This window comes from Lagenorhynchus albirostris, chromosome X, assembly GCF_949774975.1.
Source record: "Lagenorhynchus albirostris chromosome X, mLagAlb1.1, whole genome shotgun sequence".
NCBI classification, from domain to species: domain Eukaryota; kingdom Metazoa; phylum Chordata; class Mammalia; order Artiodactyla; family Delphinidae; genus Lagenorhynchus; species Lagenorhynchus albirostris.
In genome coordinates, this window is record NC_083116.1 from 35,554,378 (window position 1) to 35,565,273 (window position 10,896).

Sequence of the window (10,896 nt, forward strand, 5' to 3'; positions counted from 1 at the left end):
GACTGTTCATCTCTTTCCAGTCTTCAAGCTCCGCTTCCCCTCATTTTGCTTCGCGCCCGCAGACCCAGCTGTGACCACGCCATCTTGCCCCTCCTCGCATCCCCCTGGGTGCAGCGCAGATTGCCCCAACCTGCAGATAATTGACCGACTGTGCAAATCAGACACGGATCCATCGCATTGTTTAACGTTTCCAATTAAACTCTGGGTTAGGCTGTATTAGTGACTCCAGTAATCACCAGGGATGTAAATGCAAACGCCTTCCAGAATGCTCCGCCTTCGCGGAGCGCGGGAGGAAGCGACACATTCTGGGAGGAAATGGAAGCAGACTGCCAGACCCGAGGGTTCATCTGGTACCCCTAAATCAGATTTGAAATGTATGGCTGTCACTTGATCCGAGGCCCAGGTTTCACACCTGAAATGGAGGTCTCTGGCCCTGGGCGCACCGCGGCCTGCCCTTTCCCGCCCCCTGTCGGAGAAGCCGCGTAATACTGAGCTGGCAGCCGAGTTCACCCCAAGGCCCTGCAGAGGGAACTGCCTAGCCTCTGGCCGGTGGCGAGGTTGGGGGACAACGGGGCAGCTGAAGCTTAAGCTGCATCCTAGATGCCTCAGCAGCTTCACTTACCTTCTAGGGCAGTGGTTTTCGCCGTCCCCGGTCTGCACAGGGTCCCGGGGCCCCTGGGAAGGAGGGCTTTCTTTTTGAGCACAGGCAGAGATACCCCCATGCCTGAAGCAGGGGCCCCAGACCTGGCCCTGGACCACCCCAGGTAAAAGCAGTCAACCTACCTGTCTCGGTCAGATTCGAAGCTCCTCCAGTCCGTTCTGGGGCCCTGGCCCCCCACTCCCTTCTCCTTACCCAGGAGGAAGACCCATTTGTAGAGGCTGCTGCTCATGGAGTTTCTTCTTCTTCCCTCGACCAAAGCTACTGGCTCCTGAAGGTTGGGTTTCACCAGTGGGAATGCTATTGATTCCCCAACTACGGAGCAATTGTCCCCCTAAGTCTGGACTGAGCCACAGGTGCCCCAGCCACCCAAACTGCCCCCAGTTCACCAGGGAAATCAGGGCCTTTGGGCTCCTGGTAAGATGATGGCTTTTTTCTTCTCTCTCTCTTTGGCTTTGCTCCTATCTACTCCCCTGACCTTACCTACCTACTCTATCTGATTTCTAGATCTGATTTTTTTTTCTTTGGCCTTGGCTATCCACTTTGACTTCACAGTAGCTTAGTCTCTGACCTCATAATAACAGAGTCTCTGATGAGGGCAGCACCTCCCAATCCCCGAAGTTATTCCTCATTTCCGTCTCTTGTCACGTCTGTCTGCTCCCTTCCCCCAAAAGACCTCAGAGCAACCTGTGGGAATGGTCAGCTACTTGGAATGTCCTTAGGGTGTTGTGGCCCCATGCCTGTACCTCTGTCACAGGCAAACCCCCTTTTTCTGTGAGGTCTCTCCTACGAGGTCCCCCTGGCCTCGAGATTCGCAGCTGTTGGCTTCCCCCCCCCCAGTCTCTGGCTATTTTGCCTCTTTCGCGGGGGGAGGAGGCTATGATATTTGTATCCAGAAACGGAGGCTTACATGGCTCTCTCCAAGCCCTGGCCTGTTAATCGCCCATTACCATATTAAGCCCCTTTGCCCAAAGGTGTCCCTGATTAAAGGCCTCAAGAACCAAATGACAGACCTGCCCAATTATAATTTTGCAGATGGCCCAGTGAAAACCACACTGACCTTTACACCTCGGTCATTCCAGAACAGGGCCACAGTGTTGTCACCGACAGGAATGGACTTCCTTCTGTTCCAACACCTCAGACAGCCATACAGTTGGCCTGGATTTGAGTCTGCAAAACCATGAGGGGAGCGAGACTAACATGGCTAAAGGCTTCCCTGCTGAAAACCATTTTTTAAAAATAGCACTGCAACCGCCCCCTTCATGCTTCCCAAAGCCAAGCCACTCACCCTTCTCTCCTTCGCTTCTACAGACCACAGCCCAGAACCCTCAAGTCCAGAGTCTGGCACTGGATTCTGGAAGGTGGGACCAAAAGAACAAGTGGAGCCTCTGGCTCCTTCCCTGCAGGCACCGCCCTCCCACCGCTCCCACACTCCACCCCTCCACAACCACCGAGGGAAGGAGAACCTGCCAGAGCGAGAAATCAAAAAGGTCCAATCCCTCCGAAAGTGTGGCAGGAATCCTGCCAGAGCAAGAATCGAAAAGGTCCAGTCCCTCCGAAAGTGTGGCAGGAACCTTGCCAGAGCCAGTTCACAAACTGAGGGCAAGGCCCCCTGCAAGCTGACGGGGACAGGGAAGGGGGGCAGTGGACCTGATGACCCTGCTCCCCAAAGACAAAGGCCAACTGAGGGACCCCGGGTTTTCTAGGGACATTATTGCATCATTCTAGTCCTCACAGGAGAAGAAAAGAGTCCTCCTCTGGTTGCCCTACCCCACCAAAAAGGGGGAGGGGGAATATAGAAAAATAAAAGAAAGGGGGGAAAGGCGCCCGTGTAAGAAAATCGTCACTTTTTCTGTTTGCTCCGGTTGGGCTGTTCCCCCTCCCCCGGACTTGCCGGGGCCGCGGCCACACCCCCTCGCCTTGGGAGGGTAGGGGGCTGCCGTCGCTGCTACAGTGGCTGGGGGAGGGAGGCGGGAAGATGGTATAAGACTTACAGCCTGACGTAGCTCCGGGGGCGGATTTAGCCTCAAGCGGCCCAGGCCCCAGTAAGCAAGTCTAGGGCTTGACCCACCGAAGGGGCCCTGGTCCTCCGGGAATGGCCCCGACACACCCACTTGTCCGCGTTCGCAAGCCGAGATCGTGTACGCGGTGCGCCGGGTGTCAGGGCTCTGGGGGAGCCACGTAGGGGACTCGAGGCCGGGGCGCCACGACAGCGGGAGGGGGGTCCAGGCAGGCAGAAAATCGGCCCGGCCGGCTAAAAGCAGAGCCCAGCCGCCACCCCCTTCCCCAGAGCGAGCCGGGTGCCACCCATCGCGGGATTTACCTGCCACTGGTCCAGCCACCCCGTCCAGACCTTGCCTCTCCCTCCGAGCGCTCGGGCTGGCTGGCGGGGCTGGGGCGCCACAGCCCCGCGGCCGCAGCCGCAGCCCCGGGCTCGGCCCGCTCCCCACCCTCCCGGCTCTCCTCCCGGCCCCGCACACTCGCTCCGGGCCGGGGAAAGCTGCAGCCCCCCGCGCGAGACCCCAGACGGTCCGCCGCCCACAGCTGCACGCCCGCGGTCGAGCCCTGCTCGGCAACAGCTCCCTCGCCCTGCTCCGCTATGACGTCACCCGGGCTCTGCACCGCGCGGAGGCCAATCAGAGCCGGAGCAGAAAACTAAAATCACCCTGAGTGGGCTACTGGGGACCAATCTTTTGTTTCCAGGCAGGAAGCGCCGGGAAGGAAAAAAAAAATGAAGGGGAGGGAACAGGGAGAGGGAAAGGAAAAGGAGATGGAAACTTCTACACTGTCAGGGTTGTCTAGACAGAGGTGTGGCCCTCGAGAAAGAGGCGCACCTGACAGTGGGAGGGGAGGGCGGTTATTGAGTATATCTTCCTCAACTGCCCCCGCAGGAAGACTGGGATTTCAGATACATTTTCAGGGGAGGAAATCTGTCCAGCTACACAAGCACTTTTTACTGGGGGCAAATGGTTTGGATTTGGGACACCACCTGTCAGGCAAGCAGTTTACACCGATGGAGTCTCCAGAAACCACAGTAAACTGAGAGGCAGGTATGGCAATGGGGTTCAAAGAGATGGCAATCTAGATAGGAAAATTACCTTTCTGCACATGAAACACACACTTTTAAAACAGCATTATAGGGGCTTCCCTGGTGGCGCAGTGATTAAGAATCCACCTGCCAATGCAGGGGACACTGGTTCGAGCCCTGGTCCGGGAAGATCCCACATGCTGCAGAGCAACTAAGCCTGTGAGCCACAACTACTGAGCCTGCGCTCTGGAGCCCGCGAGCCACAACTACTGAGCCCACGTGCCACAACTACAGAAGCCCGCGTACCTAGAGCCGGTGCTCCGCAACAAGCCACCGCAATGAGAAGCCCGCGCACCGCAACAAAGAGTAGCCTCTGCTCACCGCAACCAGAGAAAGCCCACGCACAGCAACAAAGACCCAACGCAGCCAAAAAAATAAAAATAAAAACAGCATTATACAAAAAGAGAATGATTAATCTACTTCAAATACAATATATATGTGTGTATACACACACACACATATATATAGTTATATTAACAATTGTTAAGATGTGGCTGTTTCTGTCCATCCTTTCCCTAAAACCTCCCATGGCATATCTTGTCTTTAAGAAAAAGTTCAAATTTTTGCCCATGTTGAAAGCCTTCTAAAATCTAACCTCAAATGTCGTCTCTTGGGCTTCCCTGGTGGCGCACTGATTGAGAGTCCGCCTGCCGATGCAAGGGACACGGGTTCGTGCCCCGGTCCGGAAGATCCCACATGGCGCGGAGCGGCTGGGCCCGTGAGCCATGGCCGCTGAGCCTGCGCGTCCGGAGCCTGTGCTCCGCAACGGGAGAGGCCACGACAGTGAGAGGCCCGCGTATGGCAAAAACCCCACAAAACTGTCGTCTCTTGCTACTCCAAAATCCAACCGCCCTAGGATTTGGCTAGATTATGTAAATTAGCATAAACCCCAGCAAGGAGACAGTAAGCTGTCATCAAAAATGACCAAAAATGCAAAATAATAAGTACATTCGAATTATAATGATGTAAAATATGCCTACACACACAAAAAAAAATTAGAGATGAACATAAAATTATAATAGTTGGGTTAAAGAAGTAGAATTATTGGTGATTTTTCTTCTTCACTTTCAAACTTCTTTTTATAAAGATAAATGTGTCCTCACATAGTTAAATGGTCAAGATGGGTCATGACCCTCCCCAGTGCACTTCTATCCAATTTTCTCAACACTGCATAATATCCAACAATCATTTTGCTGTAATGTCAACAAAATAAGTTTCAAGACCAAGAGTGAACAAATACATCTGCCAGGGTCCTCTTAGGAAAAGTCACACAACAGGCCTCTAGATTCACCAGAGACAACATCTGGGGAAGTTGGAGATTGGGATTCCTCTTTGGACTAATTCATGTTAAATTCTGATGATATTGGGAATTGGGAAATGAATAATAATGACCCTTCAAGTCTACGACAAAGCAAGAAAGAGGGAGGCAAAGACTAAGTAAACCACGTACTCTTAAGACTTTTTAAAGAATCACTTTGCATTTTACTTTTTATTTTCCTTAATTAAAAAATATATTTATGTATACATGAGTATTACATGAATTTTGCAGAGCTGGGATTTGTGTCTAGATCTGAGTATAAAACCCATGCTCTTTCTAATATGATGTGTGGTATTACTGATTTTGTTAAAATACATATTTGCTTTAAAAAAAATCTGAGTATACCAGCTTGATTTATTTTTTAATCAGGCATTTTAAAAAGGCTTTTTTTTTTTGGTGTGGTTACTGTCTTCTAATGCAAAAACTCCCATCACCCTCCTCCTCAAATCCTTGATTAATAGGTTTAAATCAGGATGGTTCTGCTTCCAATGATTTTACAGATATCTTTTTTTTTTCTTTTTTTTTTTGCGGTACGCGGGCCTCTCACTGTTGTGGCCTCTCCCGTTGCGGAGCACAGGCTCCGGACGCGCAGGCTCAGCGGCCATGGCTCACGGGCCCAGCCGCTCCGCGGCATGTGGGATCTTCCCGGATCAGGGCACGAACCTGTGTCCCCTGCATCGGCAGGCGGACTCTCAACCACTGCGCCACCGGGGAAGCCCCAGATATCTTTTAAATTAACTTCGGGGTTAAAAAAAGCGCAACCCATCACACTGATTTTTATTTTTACATCGTGGTAAACGTAATCTAAAAATCACTGATATAAATGAATGTCATTTACTTAGTGTTACATCTCTGATTTGTAAAATGCGCTTCTCTGGGTTATTTTAAACAATAAGAACACTTAAAAAAAAGAAATAGAAAATATAACTGGATTTTCCTGGCTAATGATCTAACTTGAGTCTTCTAGGCTATTGATTTAAATTGTAATTAAAAGGTATTTGATTTCACTCTAATCCTCCCATATACCTCAGCTATACTTCAGAGCTATTTATGCAATCACCGCACATGGTTATTTAAACATTTCATGCGTGTATTTCTTCTCTCCCTGGTGATTATAGAAACTAGCACAGGGCCAAAATCCTATTAGGTGCTTGACAAGTTAAAGCATAGTGGTATCATAGAAAGAGGACCTAGGAGCGGGAATCAACACAAAGACTTCAGTCTTCCTGTGAAAAGGTGATAACCTATTTCATTCTTGATACCATACAGCAGCCTTCACTGCTGCTGGGGTTTGTTCTCCAGGAATATAGGATAACTGCATGGGACCTTGCGGGGAAACTGAAATGTCTTAAAGATTTCATCTGTGTTCATCAACTCCCTTCCCCAAGCTCACTGATTTAAGGATACAACAACACTACCATAATAACCTCTTTTTGTGTGTTTGTTTGTCTTTTGCGGTACGCGGGCCTCTCACTGTTGTGGCCTCTCCCGTTGCGGAGCACAGGCTCCGGACATGCAGGCTCAGCGGCCATGGCTCACGGGCCCAGCCGCTCCGCGGCACGTGGGATCTTCCCGGACCGGGGCACGAACCCGCGTCCCCTGCATCGGCAGGCGGACTCTCAACCACTGCGCCACCAGGGAAGCCCCATAATAACCTCTTGGCACGTGTATCCTGCTCCTTAGGTTACACACCAGTTTTGTTTCTCCCCGTTTGATCCGCACAATAACCACGACAGTGTACTGTGGCAATTATGATGACCTGCATTTCATAGATGAGTGAATGGAGGTCTGGGGTTGGAAGTAGCCTGTTCAATGCCTCAGAGAGATGGTCCTAGAAATCAGGTTTCCCAACTGTCAGTTCTGTTCCTTCTACCACCCTACATGGCAACTTCAGTTGTATTTCTCCTTTGGCTCCCACCGATCCAGTCAGCCCTTTCAGTCGCATGAGAAGTGAGATGGGGCTTGTAGCAACAGATGTAAACTAAAACGAATATCTTCAAACTGTTCCAGCCAAATCCCTGCTAAAGGGAACCCACCAGGCAAAAGCAGCCTGGATGTTCTGGCTCCCTCTCCACCCCTGCCTCGAGTCCCAAAGCCAGAAATGATTCCCAGTAGTCGACTCTGGGTCTCTGTGGCTCTCAGTCTTCACAGCTTTTGCTGCAACAGCTGAACTTAAAAAAAATCCTCCCTCCCGCTCTGAATACAAAAGAACCTGCCTTGCCAGCTAGCGCACAAGGCATTGGTTGGGCGCGCGGTGCCCACTCCTCTTTCATCTGGGCCTGCTCACTCTAACCTATTGTCATCACTGTAGTCAGGCCCTACTGGGCTCCTTCCCATCCCTTCCACCTTCTACTCCAGTCATTAGGGGCTCCAGCTGTCCTGAAGGAGGCAACGTGGTGGGCATCCTGCAGGGCAAAGGTCTCATCCCACATCCCTTAAAACCAGAGGCTAGGGAAAGAGGGAAGCCCATGGCTAGGGAAACACCGTCCTCGTGGGTCTTCAGAGTTCTGGCCAGGGAATCAGGAGACCCAGACTGTAGTCTAGCCTCTGGCTAGGAAACCTTGGGCAAGATTCGAATTTCCCTCAGCTTTAAATTTCTCCTTTGAGAAACCTGTCCTGCCTGTCTCCCTGGACTCTTGTATGAATGCAAATGGCTAATGGAATATGAGCGGTTTAAACAGATTTCAGAGCTACACACCTCCTTAATAGACTGGACGAATCCCCATTTACATATACTCCCTGTATAGTGGAACCTCGGGACTGGGTGGTGGTGGTGGGCACTCCTCACCTTCCCTCACTATAATTAGCGCCCGTTAGAGACCTGCCCTATAGAATCTACCAGCTTTCAGAAGCCCACAGCCTCTGCCCTCCTCCCCTCCACGAGGGAGTTAGCGAAAGAAAAGCAGAAGACAATTAAATGCAAGTGGCTGTGGATGAATTAATATGAGAATTAGGAAGTTCCTCTCCTCTGACTTGGTTTTAATTAGCCCCACTTCCATGGTCCTACATATCAAACCATATTATTTAATTGAGCTGATGCTCTGTTTTGCTCCTAAGTGGATCACATTATACGTTCCTTCCCCACACACTCCGATCAGGCACTGCCCGAACCTAAGTCAAACTGCAGAGTGAATTTGGAAAGTTGGTTTCATTGCTGTCTCCATTTTACTAGGGGAAAAGAGAGAGAATGAGAAAGTAGAGGACAAAATCTAGGGGACAAAGAACCAAGGAGAGAAATAGAAAACCAAATCTTAATTTTTTTTTTTTTGGACCGGCTGGACTATGATGTCATGCTTTCTCAGCTCACCTGTGATTGGCTGCTCAGTTCAGCATCTGCTGAGAGCTAAAGGCTGATTATTTGCCAGAGATACAGACCTTTCAGGGAAGCTTTGAATCATTGCTGGTTGTCGTGACAACCTGGGCAGTGTCTGCTCCTGATAACCACATAATGAGGTTGTCAGGAACAGAAGTGACCCCATCCCCACATCCAACCATCTGAAGTGGTGAGCAATAGAACATTTCTCTTAGGAGGCAAAGGGAAAAAAAACCACCAGCAGGCGTGGTGGAGATCCCCTCAGGTCAGGTATGTCAGCCAAATCCTGGAGAAAATCTTCTTGAGGAGCTCCTCACCTAGCATCTGCAGGTTCCCACCTAAACCCCATTGTATTCACTATAATTCAGAGACCCAAGGAACAGGTGGTGGAGGGGTGAGGCATCCCTACAAGCGTCCAGCAAAGCTGAACAGAGGGAAGTGAGAGTGGAATGCTAAATAGATTAGGGCAAGGTACATTACATCTCTTCAAAGGACACCATCATGGCATGGTTGAGGGCCAATCGAGGGCATATGTCAAAGATGGCAAAGCATGGCCGTACCCAGTCACCAAAGCCAGATACAAAGGGAGCTTGAAGAGGATGGGTTGTGTGCTTTTCTTCCTGATGCTTTCATTTCCCTGGAGGTCAACACCTCACTCTACATTATCTTGGGGCTCTGAATGTTCTCGAGAGGGAATATCAACTGCACCTTTGTGACACGTTATACATTCCTAGGACAATTTTATTAGCACCTACTAAGGACAAAGCACACAGCTAGGTGCTACAGATGCTACACAGACGAACCAAATCTGGACCATCTCCTCAAGGAACTTGGGATCTAGCTGGGGAGAAAAAATACAGACCCAAGTAACTGTGATACAAGACAGGTGTAGTAAGTACAATACTACAAGGAAAATCCAAAGTCCTCGATTTCAGAGAGAAGAGAATCACATCCAGACTGTTACATTCCAGCTCCAACCCATCTTTCCAGGTTCTTCTCCCACCAGTCCTCCTTTATACCCCAAGCGTCAGCTCCATCAAACCAATATCTGTTTCCCTGATATGCCTTCACTTTCACACTTCTCTATGCCTTTCCTCCTGCTCTTCCCTTTGCCTAGCATAGCTTTCTCTCTCCTTTCCCTACCTGGTGATATTTAACACGTATTTCCAGACCCTACTCAAATGGCATCTCTGTTGATGCACAAACGGTTCTGATATTTATGACCCCACAGGGATCTGTAACTGGTAGACATGGATGTTGACGGACATCACTCTTGGGTACCATCTTCAAATTCAGCGACATACAAGAGAACATTGATATAACCAATTTTGGATTATTTGGGGGGAAGAGAATAGATAAAGTCACACTACTTTTAAAGAGGTCTTATTAAGATGATCAACACAAACCTGTTCTGCTACACATCTTCTAGAACTGTTTTCAATTTTGAAAGAGTTTAAGGCTCACAAGAAGTTGCAGAAATAGTACAGAGAGTTCCCAGGTATCCTTCAATGAGTTTTCCCCAATATTTTGATACATTGTATTATTTTATTTGACACGGCCATAGTACATTGTCAAAACCCTGGACATTGACATTGATATAGTAATAACTGAAATAAAAGCCTTTTTCAATATTCACCAGTTTTACACGCACTCTCCCATTAGATAATTTACCAACTCAGCTGAAAAGTAGCAAAACTATTCATTGTAGATCTGAGTGTCAACTTTCTTTTCCCCCTCAGGCCCATCCCCTCTGAAAAAGCCCAAAATCTGAGAGTCAAAAGTTGAATCAGCTTGGACTAAGAAAAAAGAGTCCTGCCATTAATCAGGCTGGGAGGACAGACAAATAAAGTCAGCTGCAAAGTTAACAGAAAACACTTTCTCCCAAGGTTACACAGCAGTTGTAAAATGCCATAATGACCTCCGTCTTCTTTGAGTGACTACTACTATTGATACTTTCTTGCCAGCGATGGCCCAGACCTGCTTTGCTATTCTCATGTATTACTGGGAATACCAATTACTAAGCCACCCTTGCCTCATGACAGTACCCAATTCCTACTCAACCCTCCTTCTCCTGATCCTGCGTCCGAAGCTGCAACCAATCCAGAAGTCATCCCTGCTTCCTTAGACCCTCCTCAGCATCCTTCAGTGGGAACCCAAACACTACAAAAGATGTTCCCTCCTCCCTCTTCTCAAGAGTGGCACCCTATGGTTCCTCTGCAATGCACTTCCTCAATGCATCAGGTCAATACATTTGACTTTGTCCAACTACAGTCTTGTCTCTGGTAGCCTTTGGCTGATTAAGCTTTAACGTAAATAACGCGATAACCAACCTATGGCTATCTGGAAGGCCCCGTGAATTACCAGGAGTTAGCCACATTTCCTTGAATCTACCTAGAGTCACACACTACACCTAAAACTGAGATTTACGTAGTAGGTGCCTAATAAATTCTCACTGAGTGGACATGGGATTGTCATATATCAGATTCGTTGGAATGGTACTGGACCCAGGGGACAAAAGC

General features: G+C 49.2%; 1 long non-coding RNA gene across 2 annotated transcripts; it reads right to left on the reverse strand.

Moving 5' to 3' along the window:
* LOC132513803 (uncharacterized) lies at positions 1–2,928 on the reverse strand. 2 transcript variants are annotated; one of them, XR_009538543.1, is made up of 4 exons: positions 2,653–2,928; positions 1,947–2,012; positions 1,719–1,828; positions 1–929 (listed from the first exon to the last, which is right to left on the reverse strand). It is a non-coding gene; the product is annotated as an uncharacterized LOC132513803 (long non-coding RNA). The 2 variants fall into 2 exon arrangements; XR_009538542.1 differs by having other exon boundaries at positions 1,947–2,928.
* Between the last annotated feature and the right edge of the window lie 7,968 nt (positions 2,929–10,896).